Source organism: Macrobrachium rosenbergii, chromosome 17 (assembly GCF_040412425.1).
Source record: "Macrobrachium rosenbergii isolate ZJJX-2024 chromosome 17, ASM4041242v1, whole genome shotgun sequence".
Taxonomy (NCBI): Eukaryota; Metazoa; Arthropoda; class Malacostraca; order Decapoda; family Palaemonidae; genus Macrobrachium; species Macrobrachium rosenbergii.
In genome coordinates this window covers 3,891,270-3,907,856 of record NC_089757.1, presented here as the reverse complement: position 1 = coordinate 3,907,856, position 16,587 = coordinate 3,891,270, and the positions used below count along the sequence as shown (strand labels likewise).

The window sequence follows — 16,587 nt, the reverse complement described above, 5'->3', positions numbered from 1 at the left end:
GCTCTCTCTCTCTCTCAGTAGCATTAGACATCACACTAGAATTTAAATTAAAATTTCCCCAATTCCCAAATTGTCCTTTGCGAAAATTCAGCATTCATGAACCTCAGTTCATTCAGGGCCACATGAGCCCAGAAATTTTGCACATAAAAGGATCGCTTTCTTTTAATCATTACCAAAGTAGGCACAAGTGAAGCGCACACGTAAAATTCATTCCCTTTCACACTAGCAGTAGGCGACAGGAGAGCAAATTCCCAAAATTGTTCGTCTCTGTCCCACACCTTTAGGCGCGGGACTCAGCCCAGATGGTTGTGTGATGAAACACATGTTTCTCAGTCCTCGTCATAACATAACCCATGAGGGCCATCGCCTGTCAAAATATTGGCAGTCATCATGCAACTACAGTAGAGTAAACACACAACCATCGTGATCACGTCCTAGTCAGGTCAACCTAGAGTAAAGTTAATTTCTTTAGTGCACGTGATCTAGGCAAATGTAACTTAACCTTGTGCATGGCAGATTTAAGACTTGTACTTGTCATATTCTGCCGAATTAATTTCATGTGCTTCGAAACAAACGCACTATTCCTCATCAAGTTTTATGCATCTATACTTTGCCGAGAAGCCAGCTAAATTGTCTCGGCCACACATGTATCCTCAGAAGTTATGTGCTCCCCATTTATCTAAAAGGGTAATCTCATGTAATATATTTCTGTGTAAGCTTTCCATTCTCTGTGCTGGTTCCCAAGCGTTTCTCACCAAACCAATCCCTCTTCTAAGGCTTACGGTATCCATTTTTTTTTTTACTACATTGTGCATTATCCATCAAACTTGAATCGTTCATTAAGAACAAACCTTGAGTTCTATGGAGTAAATTTGAATCATTGATTACAAACAAAGCCTGTGGAACAAAACTGAATCATTCAGTACAAACAAACCCCACATTTTATGGAACAAAATTAAATTATTATTACACACAAACCCTGAGTTCTACGGAACAAAATCGAATCGTTCATCACAAACAAACCCTACATTCTACAGAAAAAATTGAATCATTCATTACGCACAAACCTTAAGTTCTGCAGAACAAAACTGAATCGTTCATCACAAACAAAACCCTGTGTTCTGTGGAACAAAATTAAATTATTCACCACAAACAAACCCTTTTCCTCCACTCCCTCAGAGTGGAGGAAAAGGGGCAAGCCTTAGTCTTCTTACAGTGCAAGTCCTGTAAACTCTTGCCCTCCAAGCTGGCGCTGAAGACAAGGTCCTCCTGTCTCCAACTGAAAGGTAGAGTACCAAAAGCGAGGTTTTGAATCAGTCAGGAATCTGTTATTCTTCTATTGAATTTATTTTCTTTCCTGAAGTGCGATTTTCCACAGAGACCTGACTTGTTTACTGCAGTGAGTACTGTAAATGTCCAAAATTTCACACATGTTTACCAGTGCCTAGAATCCAGTTGCTTTGGCACCTTCTGCGAACCCCTCAGTTCTCTTTAATTACATTACATAATTTGTATAAGTAACCGAATGCGTTCTTGGTTGCATAGTTGCTAGCTGTGGAATCAACTGTTCATCTTGTGCTTGTGCCATGGTCATAACCACTGCCCCACACCCAACGGTGTCCTTCGAAGTGGATTTTTCCCCAGTTCTGTTATTGTTTAATTTGTTATAAATTTAGTTGTTTGACTGGACTCTGTTTTACCTGTCTGGTTTTCGAAATTCCCCATTCTTCTGATTTAATTGTTAATTGTGAATATAAGTGATTTTAAGTGACCCTAATTGTTTATCTGCAACTTTCCGTTGAAGTAAGGCCTTCAACTTAGATTTTTTGTGTATGTTTTACCTGAATCAACACCTGCAGTCAGATTTGAAAGTCCCATGGTAAGTTCCACAACCCTTCCCAGGTAAAACTTTAATAATAATAATAATATATATATATATATATATATATATATATATATATATATATATATATATATATATATATATATATATATATAAAGAAAATCTACTGACCAGGGCAAGGGGCTAGCAATTTCAACTTGACATGTGCTTGCTTAGAAAAAAGGACAACTGGAACCTTCCCCTCAAAGGGGATGAGGTGTATGGTTGAAAAAATATGTGTATGTCTGTGTTTGCACATGTGTGAATGTATAATCATGCATAAAAAATATATCTTCACGCAGATTACACATATTACATAAAAAATACATAAAATACATTTCGCTTTTCTATTTTACGCACCAATTTTTAAACGTCTCCCTTTACTTTACTGAATTCTGTCAGAGAAAACACCACGGAAAGGGAAAAAAATTAATGCGAAAAGCTTTCCAGTAAATTCGGAGAAAGAAAGTGGCCTTCCCCAAACTGGACAAAAGGATGTAAACACTGTCCAGAATTATTCATCTTCCTTGGCAACATTTCTCGTTCTGGCGAGGGAAGGCGAGCGAAAATGGGGCCCGATAAAAGTTACAATGGTCGGACAAATGCTGTTCTGTCTGTCAATGCACCTTTGGTGTAGGAGCAAGAACACAGGTAGAATAAGGAGTAGGGGAATATGTGGAAATTCAGATTCCTACAGTGAAAAATTGTGAATCTTTTGCTGTTGAGGAGAATAAACGAGAATACTAAGAGTATGAAGGACGGTGGAACTCTTTAGCATGGAAATTGGCATTTCAGTAACGTACAAGCGATTCATGCCTTTCCAAGCACCTTTGAAGGGTCGAAGTGAATATTAATTAAGTTTCCCTCAGTATAAAAATGGGTAGATGTTTTGCCTTAAAAGAAGGAAAAAACTTTCATTAAGTGCTTTCAGCTGGGCATAACACAAATGTTCCTCACTATGCGTAACAAACATCATGAAAACTGTACGGTCAAAGTTATTTCTTTAGGTGCCTTGTTTAATAAATTGATAAATGACAGATGGATGGCCGTTATGAAGAAATTAATCATACATCGATTAATGAAAGTGAAGAATCATCAGCACTGCAGAAATACAAAAACTTTGCTTTCTGCCTATATCGCATTTGGTTGGTTCTCAAGAAAAAAAAAAAAAAAAAAAAAAATAAACCCCTCAAATCAGCGTTCCCTCGCAAACATGAAAATTTGGAAGTCAGTCCTGTGAATTCACCATTTCCCACCAAGCCCTTAATAAGACGCGTCGGATTCCTTACTCGGCTGGAGAGGAAAAAAAATAACTAAAAAAAAAATGGGTAAAAAAGTGCAAGTGTGAAATTGAATCCGAGAAAAACATCCTCCGTTTCCTGTTTTGCCCAATGGCAGGTCTCATTCCTTACCACGCTTTCTTTTCCTCTGGGTTTCGAGGAATGAAAGCCATTCTGCTTGTCAAGGATTCGTTGATATTAGCAGCCGAAAATATCATTAAAACTCTCAGGGCCTTCCTTTTCTCAGCCGCAAGACATAGATGGATCACGGATGTTTATGCTTCTATGATTTATTCAGTGCTTATGGTTCACGATTTCTTCTTAAAACCGTTCAGTGCTCACTCGTACTTGACTAGTTTTCGGATATCACTATGATTTACGACCGTTTGCACTTCATTGCTATGGTTTCTCGCAAGACTCAGCGTTAGCGCGCTCAGCTTTCGTTCTACTTCATCGTTACAACCGAGGCGTCAGGCAAAAACATAAAAAAAAAAGGCATGCCGTGCCAATGAAAGGCCAAAAGCAGTCAATATATCAACGTGCTTTAATATCTTTATCCGCTGATTAAGAAACAATGAAACTGGCGCTACTTGAAGAACCAGAAATAAACGAAATGTAAACCCACCGACGCTTCCATGATGTAAAAAATGCACATATTCTAAATACTTCAGCCGCAATATCAGGCTAAGCACAGACAAGACCTATATACGCACCCACCATTCTAAGATGGTAGATCACAGGGACAGCACGCAAGCAAGAAGGGAATTCCAAATCCTTGGAAATGGAAGGAAAGAAATAGAAAGGAAAAACTTCTACAGTACAATTATTGCACAGGAGCGGAGATACATAGATTCACCTCATAAATGTATATATGTTAAAGCTCCGAAATTACTAGGATTCACATGCACACACATACACATAGCGCTGACCTCCCGGGTGATGCATACCAGACTCCTGAGGCCTGTCGCAAATTGCCAATGAATTTTTATTTTCGCTTTTTTTATTAATTTTCGTATTTTTGAGGATAGGTGATCATTACAAATGGTTAATGACACTTTTATTTACTACATCATGTGTTTGTACAGAGCAGATGGAAGAGCAAACTGATATCTAATGCTGAAGAGAGTGGTTGAAGGTTTATCTGATCATCATTTAGTGAACCAAAAGTTTAGATGAGTTCATGTTGGAGAGGAATGAATGGAAAATGTGTATGTAAATGTAATAAAGTTAGTTTGACAAAGGAAGACAGTGTACAAAGCTTACAACTAGGTGGAAGGAGGTGAAGGGGAGAATATAAATTTCAAGATGAAATTGTAATGTCACCCAACGTAGGAAAAGGGAACAAAACCGGTTAGTGGTGGACATGAAAGTGAGAGGCATGGCAGAATAGAAGATCACGTACAGGTACACAGGAGGAAGGATGAAGTACCCAAGAAGAAAGTGAAAGAGATAAAGGCAAACTGGCAAGTAAAATAAATGAAGGGGAGAGGTTTAAAGAGAACGAGAAGTTGTACTACTGGGAAGTAAATTCAATGGGTAATCAGAATATAAGATGCAGTGGAGAGACGCTTTCTAAACTGATTGCAATCCATGCCAATGTAGTGAATATTTCAAACAATTGTAGAATGTACAAGAGGAGATAGGGACAGCTGTATGAAATAAAAGTAGAAAGGATTAGTTTGTAGTAAGTCTGATCTGCAGAAGTAGTAAAAAAGTTAATGTACTTGAAAGGGTGTATCAGGGTGTTTCGAGATGGCTTAGACATCTGGAAAACTGCGTGAAAGGGGTATTGTAAAGGAAGGTTCTCAATATACCGGAAGCAAGAGAATAAGAGGTCAGCGGTACACTGCGTGCTAGGGGCTTAGAAGTTCTGTTGGTAAGCTACATATAACTAGGAAGTGGCTGATTTTTTTTTTTGGGGGGGGAGGGTTCTGCACAGGAGGTTTAGTGGTTTATTTATAATTAAACTATTATAGTATGAATTTGATAGTGATCGTAGTACTTGCTTCCTCTAGACCCACCCGTTAGGTAAATCAGCTAAATTTTGAAAAAGCATGTACACATATATGTGTGAGATAGAATGTAACATACTTACAAAAGCATATACTCGTATACTCATGTAAATTGGTTTTGCCAGTGGAATACGCTAAAGCCGACATTTCCTAAAAGATGCTAAAACTGATTAACATCGAACCATACAGTATCAGAACTTTTAAAAATCATGTTCCATTACTTACTTTCCTCATAGGGGAACAAACTATTCAAGACCCGTAGCGTTCGACCGAGTGCTTCTGCATAATAGAAGGAAATATGCGATCACCATCACGGACCACTCATCATAAGAAATTCAAGGCCTCTTTGTTCTAGCTGGTGTCTCTCAGGGCGTTTATTTCTGATGTTGTTTCTCCCACTCTCTATCCTTCGGTGTCGTTTCTCTCTAAAGAACAGTGCCCTCGACCTTTGATTTTGCAACACTTAAACAGCCCTCTGTCATTCTATGGCTTCGGGCCTCACTATGAACAAATGACACTTGCACCTTTAGATTTATCATCACTTTCGCTTATTTCTTTTCTTTAAGATTGCAGCTGTCTCTTTCACTGGGGCTTGGGACCTGCATGCCAGAGTTTCTTTAATAGGAATAAAATTCTCCCCAGGGTTTCCCACCATCGCCAACCGTACAGCTCCCTCTTAGACAACCCTCTAAAGATGTCCGATTTGACATCGCCGATTCTCGAAATCCGGTGCAAAGATGATTTTGGGTTCTGTAGTTATCCGCTCCGAAGTGTTTTAGCCTGATGTAATATGCATCGACTGAGGAGGAAAGACACCAGGGCGAATATCGCTCCTTGTAAAAGATCCAGGATTGGGGGAGAAAAAAGGTTTGCTCTAAAGGAGGTGCCATGAGGGAATCTAATCGGATTGGAAACTGGGCTCTTAATGCATCCTACTTGATTCTCTGTCTATTTTTAATACTCTCACTCTCTAAGGGTCCTGACTGGTTCTGTTTTCAATACCAGTTCTCTCTCTCTCTCTCTCTATCTTGCTTTGATGCCCATATTGACATGCGTCGTTCCCACCTAGTTTCTTACCATTTGCCAAATTATTATTGTTTTTCTTTGCTCTATAGATACTTTATGCCTTTTTGGCTCCTTCAATAGCGTGGGTTTACAGATAAACTACAGATATTGCCCTTGATATTGTCTGAACCATAGCAGTCTTCGGTTTGTAAGACAAAGACGTTACGCACTTGTGATCTATGACAAGGTTTCCCCTCCACCCGCTTTGTCCAAAAACGAAAACCAAGACAATTTTCATCTCTCTCATTCCTTTGACTGTGATACCGATGATGATGATTATTATTATCTTTAAGGAGTTGAATCACACCAGTGGCGAAAAACACTTGAAATTAACATGGCTGGCCTGAAAGGTCTGCCTTTCATATATTGCGCTTCTCTAGATATACTGCTTAACCACTGCGCTAAGGAAATTTGTCTCTGCGTTTGTCTGCCTGCTTTAGTCCTTAGATGAAGCCTCACGAATTGATTCGAGATGCCGAAGTCACATCCATTATACTCAACATCCTGAACCACCTTATGAATAACTGCATTCCATCAATGCAATGATTTAAGGGAGTAAAAATAAACCACACAGAGAAATGACTTTTCAGTTTGTCTAAATTAATGCAGGCTATGGCCACTTTACTCAGCAGACAGAGAGTTATTTGTAGTTACATGGATACACGTGTCTTAAAAAACTCACTAGTTCATCCAAACAGGACAATTAAAAAACGGACTAAATCTATTTTTGAAATGATTTAGTGGAGGCTGTTTTAGTTGGTAGCTGTGTGGAGGAGAGAGAGAGAGAGAGAGAGAGAGATCCTTCGTTTAGTTTCAAGACCAGTGAGGGCATAATGTTTCGAATTATGAGTATTGATACTAGTGCATTATAGTATATGGTGACCTTAAAAATATGTATATATGGAAAACACAAATGGTTCTTGTTTTCTCACTTAAAAAAATTGTTAATTATTGTTAAGTCTCTTGCAGCGTTGTCGGGGACTCTATTTTACATATCAAATCAACCAGCCTTCGTCAAGCTGTAAAGATACATTCAGCATACTGTCGTCAGTCGTTTTCCTCTCTTTATAAACAGGAGTGATGTTTCTATAACTATTACACCAAAATACCGTATATCCATTGGATATACTTAGTGGAGGGACTCCAGGTAAAATGATCGTATTACGCCACGTTACCTATGACATTTTATTTATAGGTCAACATCTAGCCGAAAAACAACTCAATAATAATCGGAAAATTTATTTATTTATTTATTTATTTTTTTTTTTTTGAGGAGGAGGTGCCGATACAAAGCATTTCACTTTTTTACCCAATTCCGAATCTCGAAACAAACGCAAACACAAAGAAATCAGGTTCCGGCTAATCACTGATGAGTAGCATACCTTATCAGCTTTTCTTCGAACACCCAAGTGAACGGCCTCTTATCACCCTGCTGCTTACCTGTAGAGACAAAGAAAAACCAAAATTGACTTATAATTTGTGCATTACTACGATCTAGGCGACAGGAAGACATAGTACTTACCGTCTTATACGTAAATCTAACCTGAAACTTCATTTCTACTATACATATGTCTATTAGTATAAGGGGAATTTCATATAACTATCCATCAGTACTTAATATCCATTAACTGGATGCTGTATGCATACTTGCACGCCCCCACACACAACATACAAACACACATACACTAACATATATGTATAGATACATATACACACACACACACACACACACACACACATACACATATATATATATATATATATATATATATATATATATATATATATATATATATATATATATATATATATATATATATACTGTAGATCTTCCCTTTATTATCTAAAGTTTGTCTCGGTAAATTTCAGCATAATCCATAATTTTTACTGTATATCATTTTTCATAATGAGTGAAATTATACAATTCAATGTCTTTTCAATAGGGTTTTGTACAATCGAACTGTAACAATTATAAGCTAATCAGTCTCTTTTCAATTTCTTTAAAATCCGGGAAAAGTTGACCTTGAAGCCCTTCTGTGAGTCCATTTATTACAGACAAAAATATTTCCTGACAGCAAGAAAACTGTTAGACCTAACTGTCTACATTCAAGAAACCCTTGATAGCAGTTATGAATATGGGTCTGACCTAACTGATTAAAGTCTTGTCCTACCCTGACTAACCATAAAGCTTGTATTTATCATACAGTTCGCAAGTTAGCTTAGAGGTCTATGTTCTTAATTTCAATCACGGCGACTGGCAACCGAGTTGGTGAGGGCGTTCTTGGATGACACATATCTAACTTCACTGGCCGCTTAACTGCTATATATTTTTGACTAGAGACATGGTTGTTGGCCTATCAATAAGGCCCTGCTCACACTCGGCGGTCCCAAAGTTAATGACAGAGCACAGAGGTGTACACATACAACGGCACGGTTTTTTTAACCGCCGCGGCAACCACACGATCTGAGTTTCCCCATGTAACCGCGTGGCAGCCGTGCCATTCAAGATACACGTGTTTACTATAGCAGAATCCACCTCTCTTTGCAGCTAAGACCCTTATTGGTTCCTTTCGATTATAAGAGACCAATCAGCTGAGATCTAAGACCTAAGCAAGTTCAGCTTGAAAAGTTAGCAGTCAGTATAGGTTTAGTGGTCGACGGGTCGCAAATCTATAAGACAGTGAGCGGCGCATGTCATCTCAGAGTACCTTCAGACTAAAATTGCTTAATTAAGCAGTGTAATATTAGCAACAGAGCCCTGTGTAACTTTTAAGGAAAATACACGTGTTAATTGTATCTTACGCATTTCATTTGTGCTAGTAGAACCTTTATATGACCAAGAATCAGGCCATATATATATTTTATATATAATTGTATAATTATATATAATACATACATATTACATATATATATATATATATATATATATATATATATATATATATATATATAATATATATATATAAATTATACACACACACACACACACACATATATATATATATATATATATATATATATATATATATATATATATATATATATGTGTGTGCATAATTACATATACATGCACACACATGGAATAGGCTGTTTGATGAAATATCATCCTCAATCCAGTATAAGTAAATCGTCAAATGACTTTAAGGTCATTCTGAAATAACTGAAGAATTTAGGCTCATATTCTCTCAGTTTTGGATACAGTCTCATGAACATATCGTAAGCATGTTATATCCTCCACTGACATATTAATACTTTTTGCAACCGCGCGGTTTCCTCCTCGTGTGAACAGGGCCTACGAGGGCACAGTCTGCAACGATGCCACACTACTATAGTTACAGTTATGGAGTTGCTGATAACCTTAACAGAGATATACGACGATGTACTCCATCAAAGCTAGGATTATCTTAATTAGCTGTTCTCGTTCCGTGCTCCCACTCCATAATTCTTCCTTGCATATGAAGCATTAATAATAAATATTAATGAATACTACAATAAAGCCAGGTTTAGTATGCAAGGCTTATGATATATACAAAGATGGGGGTTTCAGTGCCACACATTTCCGATCTTATGTCCTACAGAAAGTAATGCAAAACACAAACATGTCTATGTGTGTATATATATATATATATATTAGAATAAATAACATCAAACCAATAAAAGTTCATGACAGTGCATGAAGACCGCTGAAGTCAAAAATAGCTCAGACCAAGGTATACGAGGCAGAAGGAGAAGAAAATGGGAAAGACTTCCCAGAAGAAAGCTCCGGAGGTGAAAGCCCTTTTCGGCGATGAAAGCAAATAGGTCTTGTGCGAAATTAAAGCGTAAAAGGTTCTAAGGAGAGAAAACAGGTTTTCGGGGAGGTTGGTGGGGGTATAAATGGAGTAACCGGACGAGTTTGTTCACAGGCCAAGAGTGTGTGAGTATTTGACAGTACAGTACGCTCGTATATGGGGATAGTGGGGAGGCACGGAAAATTATAGGTCCTTTGGAGGGAATGAGGTGAAGAGCCCCAGCAGAAGCACCGATAGGGGAGGATGAATGGCAGGGCAAAGTAAAATGGAACTTGTGGAGGACTGCGGAACACGAGAACCAGGAGAGAAACATCATATGTTCCGCACCAGCAGAACAAATTTAGGATCTGAGTAACAGAGAGGAAAGGTGCACACACAGAGAATAATAGTTAAATTCATCAATTTCCTAAAACTAAAATTAAAACTTTCTTATATTAGATCTGTCCTACACTAGGTATGGATATGTCACGTGTCTCTCTGGTATGGGACAAGCGTTGCTCCCACACTTGGTTTCGACATTGTTACTTCAATAGGAAGAAAGGTCAGAAAATTATGGGCTTCCATAGCTGAGGGAAATAAAAAATGATTTTCGATAATATCTGGCCGACTGAAAAAGGGGAGGTTGCGAGGCAAGCTAAAGAACGGGGTTAAAAAAAAAAAAAAAAACTAAAGTTATAACGCCCGTAGTAAGTGCAAATTCTACTATGGAAAATGCCATGAAAATGTGTTACATAAGCAAACCACAGCACGAATCTCAGGGGTATAATGATGGAAACGGATCAGTATTGTAAACCAGAAAAGCCAGGAAGAAGTCATTTAAGAATAGGAGGGAAAAAATAATGACATAAAGGCCCAAGTAGACCCTTGCAGAGCGTGGGTCATCCTTTAGGCAAACCGTGAAATAAATTAGAGAAAGAGGCCGCGACGATTAAAGCCGAGGGCGACCTAGTTTTACGCCACCATACATACCAATGTTTGCGCACACACACACACACATAAAAAAAGGCATAAGTTAAACTCATATATTTTACAGATACAAGGTTCAGAGTGGTCCTCGCAGAGAAAACAAATTTGTTTACACAGAACGCAGCGCTACATCTGTTCGCGTGGCTTTAAAGCTCTTAACAGTTCGACCATTTTCACATGGCAATTTAAAAGCTTATTTTCTTACGCCCAAGGTCACAGAGAGATTTATTCGCGCTGTCTGTCTCTTGAAGGCTCCTCCGAGGTAGCTGTAGTCTGCCGAAGGGATGCTCTACGCTTGTAAACCCTTTAATCATTTACAGTACATATACAGTATATACATATATATATATATATATATATATATATATATATATATATATATATATATATATATACAGGAAGTTGTATAAGGCATGAAGTTTCCATATACTGTGTGTGTAGGTGTTATATATATATATATATATATATATATATATATATATATATATATATATATATATATATATATATATATGTAAATACACCCACACACACACACACATATATATATATATATATATATATATATATATATATATATATATATATATATATATATATATACATACATACATACATGGAAACTTCATGCCTTATACAACTTCCTGTATATATATATATATATATATATATATATATATATATATATATATATATATATATATATATATATATATATATATATATATATATATGTACAGTATATATAAGCTGTATTTATATATACTGTGAATAAAATGTATGAAAATATATTATTTCCGAGGTAGAGGGAATTGGATATTAAAGGACGTTTGTAGCTTAATGCACACACACACACACACACACACACACACACACACACACACACACACACATATATATATATATATATATATATATATATATATATATATATATATATATATATTTATTTATATATATATACGTATATATACATATATATACATATACATATATACTTATATGTATACATATATATATATATATATATATATATATATATATATATATATATATATATATATATATATATATATATATATATAGCCACGTATAGTTTCATAATTCCGTGGGACCTTCATCTTTTTGAGCATGGGGTACTAACTGTGACAGATTCATTAACGGTTACAAGCAGATTATCTTTTACTCCTTTTAAGGATGTTATCAAATTTTCTAATCTAGTCTAAAACTATGCAGAGTGCATATTTTCTTTTGTTCAACAACTTTTGAGATCTTTGCAATAAACAAAATATGCCCAGCGTAGTAATTAATTTCTGTAAATATTTCATTCTGCTTTTCGAAGACTTTACATTTTAATTCATAATTGCAAGAAAAAAATCCAGATACATTCGTTGCAGACATTACGGCAAATTAACATTTTCGTAAAAAATGAGGAACTTGAAGCAAACTTTCCGGAACGAGTAGTGTGCTGCAGTCATCATCTTCCAGTCACTAAAACTTACAGTATTGGAATGCTAAAAATCTTGGAATCTTACAAACTTTTTGAGAACTTTAAATAATATATATATATATATATATATATATATATATATATATATATATATATATATATATATATATATGTATATATATATATACATTATATATATATAATATATATAACAACAAAAAAAGCTGCTTATTATAGAAAGAAAACAAGTCCTGCTCTGGTCTCCGAAACTTCAAACACAGTGGCAACAACGCACTAGATTTTTTGTTTATCGTCCCCCGAAAAATTATGATTCTTCAGACACAAGTCGTGGAGGCATGTGGTCTGCCAACAGTGGAAGGAAACATCTGTGATACAATGCCATTCCTAATTCTCATTCATTTATGTGCATTTGTTGTTTTATTATTTCTACGTGTGCGCGCGTCTCAGTAGCCTCTATACGCTACTAGACTCTAAATGCAATATTTACTACAAATATAAAGATTTTTGGGAGGACGAAATGAGAAATTCTCTCCGGTCTATTTTTCATTTTATTAATGTCTATCTCCGATGCAATATCGCTAAACAAAAATAACATGGAATCTACCTGGAAAGAATGCTGAACAGACCTTCCTTTTCTTTTCTTTTTTTTTCGTAAAACAAAGACATAATTCATTTTTCCAAGTCCACCGCCTATCTCAAAGTCCCATAATATCCTGAATCACCGAGAAAGGAAAATCTGGCGTTTATTTCTCCCCAAAATATATGTATCCGAAAGACAATGGCTTATTTGGCATTCTCCTCAGGCCAATATGGCAATATACTGCAATCCGAGTGAGGTGGGTAACGGAGGTGGGGAGAGTCGACAATATATGAAAAATAGGTTTATTAAAGTCCTGTATGGAAAAAGTAATATATATATAAAAAAAAATAGACTGTTAACTCATGTTTGTCGCCCTTCAGATATCGGGTATGCGAGGAAAAGGTTACGAATGATTAAAAATAAAGGGTTGTAACTAAATTAGAATTAAGTCAGGAAAGTCTCACGAATTTACAAAAAAAAACTTATTTAATGAAATACCATCAATTATTAGCTAAGGAAAAGGTTACGGAGCAAATATGAACGGCGGTAAAAGCTGACACGATGAAAACAAATGCGAAAATGGAATGATGCGGATAAAAAATCAAACCGGTGAGTGGATAAATGTTTTTTTTTCCTTTTCCACAAAGACAGAGGAAATACTGAAAGGTGTGAGAAAATCTTTTGTTCGCCAGTCAATGGAATGGACTGCGAACAATACGACGAGGATAATCTGAGGTTGGAGGTTCAGCTGAATAGTTACCGATTTTTAAGACACCACAAATTGCCCTTAAACACTCAGTGGTACGCAAAAGCCTGGATCTGTTGTTGCTTATGATTCAAAAAGTTAAGTATATCTTACAGCTCTCCTAGGGCTGGCCCGAAAGATTAGACTTATTTTTACGTGGCTAAGAACCAACTGGTTACCTAGCAACGGGACCTACAGTTTACTGTGGAATCCGAACCACATTATGACGAGAAATGAATTTCTATCACCAGAAATAAATTCCTCTAATTCTTCATTGGCGGCTCGGAGAGTCGAACGCTGGGCCAGCTGGCGTTATGCCAGCACGGGCTCTTCTTCACAGAGCACCCCTCATAGATTCGAATCTACTACGTAATGCTAAACAAGAGCGTTCGGAGACCGGAAACCTCCAACAAAGCAGAGTAATCCACCACCATCACCAAAAGGTCTCTTAATTCTCTCCAAAAGCAACATTCATATCTGTCCCAAAATGCAATCCTTGGTTGTCAGTCACGAGACTCATCTTTTATAAGATTTTCGTAGAACTTCACCGGTAAAGTTTTGCGCAGTCGTGGCAACATACAGACAATCAAACCGAGCCAAAAACATAACCTCCTTGATTAGCCAGACGCTAAATTAGTTGAAGCAAGAGTTATTGGCAACTACCTTCAGATTAAAACTGCACTTCATTACACAGATGGTTTTTCTATTCGTAAAGATAAAGTACCTTTGATTTGGTCAGTACATGGTGAACAACCACAAATTAATACTAGTGAATAACTGCTAACCTGCTGGTCCTTACGGTTAAAAAGAGTCCAGGTACGTGTATGTGTGTGTGTGTGTGTATGTATATATATATATATATATATATATATATATATATATATATATATATATATATGTAAATTTATTAATACAATGTCCTATTAACTATTTCTTCACATTTTTGATATATAGATCTGGTCTGGGTAGATAAATTTTATTAATGTTACACAATGTACAAAGGATGTGTACAAATATTAACATCAAACACACACTCACACTCACACTTTCTTCACATTTTGATATAGGTTTGAGATCTGGTCTGGGTAGATGCACTAATATTTGTAACTCTTCTTGGGTTGTAAGATGTTACTATAGGTATATATATGTATATATATATTTGAATATATATAAAAATGTATAAAATATGTGTACATAAATATTGACATCAAATACACACTATACCTAATACTATATATATATATATATATATATTTATATATATATATATATATATATATATATATATATATATATATATATATATATACATGACACTTTGTACTTTTTTGTGTGTAACTCATTTAAATAAGAATACCTTAGGAATAACTTAAACCCAATGGAACAAAAACCTACCTAACAAAACTCGAACCTATACCTTTTTGGGATGATACATCACTGACAATCAACTCATTACTCATCCTGAAGACTTTCTATCAAAGCTGCATAAGACATAAAATCCGAAGGTTAACACCAAAAACAAACTGCTCTCAGAGAACCCAACAAGGAAAAGACGAATAACTATGAAGGGACCGACAAGGAGAGGCATTTGCGACCCACTCCACCTGGTCGGTGGAAAAACGGTCTTATTCTGGATGATAGTAAAGGAGAAAAAAGCTGCAAGCCAACTGTGAGAGGATGAAACATTTCTAATATTTTCTTTGTTGGAGCAACAGTGCAGGTACGAAGACAGAAAAAATCCTTCCAACAAAAACATCTTTGGACTAGCATGCAAACAGCCAATAACAGCACAGTGTACGGCCTCAAATCTTTGGAAGGTATTGAGATAATAAAAGTACCCGCTATTTTTTTTTTCTGCTGAAGAGAAAGCTAAATAATGGTTTTTCAACTTCCAGTTATCAAAATATATCCAGTCATGTAAGGACCATTTGACTCAACATTGGTCATTTGAGCGTCTATCTCACAGAAACGGACTTTACGTCGTAAGTTTCTTCGAGAAACTAAGATTTTACGCTGTGCACGCAGGAAGACACTTACACCAAACACAAAAGAATATTACTAACTCACAATAATTAGACGATAACTGGAAACCTGTTAAAAATACCATTTTCTCATGCTTTCTCCTTCCAGTAACAAATTTTTACCAGCAACTTCCAAACCAAAACGTACATTTCATTACTTCAATGCATGAAATTACTTCATTAGCACCAAATCGCCATTTATATGCTTGTGAAGATACAACGATAGTCTGACATCAAAATGCCTCAATACTTCAAGCAACAGCAAACAATTTTTCTAAGTAAATATATACAGCAAATTCAGCAAAACAATATAGTAGGTACAAAAGTACAAAGACGCACTACGAAAAAGTGACAACAAACAACTGCCATTTTAGAAATAACAAGACTAAGTCTGAATTTTCCTCTTACATTTTGCCGAATGTTTGAGAAACAGATGACAAGGGTGATGAAAAGCGTACGAAGGTTTTCTAAAAGTTTGTAGAATCACTTACAGCCAGGTTACAAAGGCTTTAATTAAGGATGTTTTGAGTCAGATCTACTGGCGTTCTGCAAAGAGGAGAGACGCGGTTTAGTAGATGATTGACAAAAGACATATGGATAGTCAACAAAGGCTATGCACACTAGACTGTCCAAAAGGATACTTATAAAGTAAACTACCATAAATAGATGACACGAAAAAAATCAAAAAGTCCGTCAAGATACTGCTGGTCCACAAAGGAGATACAGTTATCCGTAGCGACAATATACTAGCGAGAGGTCTGTAGAGGACGTATA

General features: G+C 36.1%; 1 long non-coding RNA gene across 1 annotated transcript in view; it reads right to left on the bottom strand.

Annotated features, from left to right (window-relative positions):
* Positions 1 to 7,462: 7,462 nt before the first annotated feature.
* The window catches only part of LOC136847669 (uncharacterized), a 72,886-nt gene continuing 63,761 nt past the window's right edge, over positions 7,463 to 16,587 (bottom strand). Inside the window, exon 3 of the long non-coding RNA XR_010855794.1 lies at positions 7,463 to 7,679. This is a non-coding gene — a long non-coding RNA (uncharacterized lncRNA). The remainder of the gene's footprint in view (positions 7,680 to 16,587) is intronic.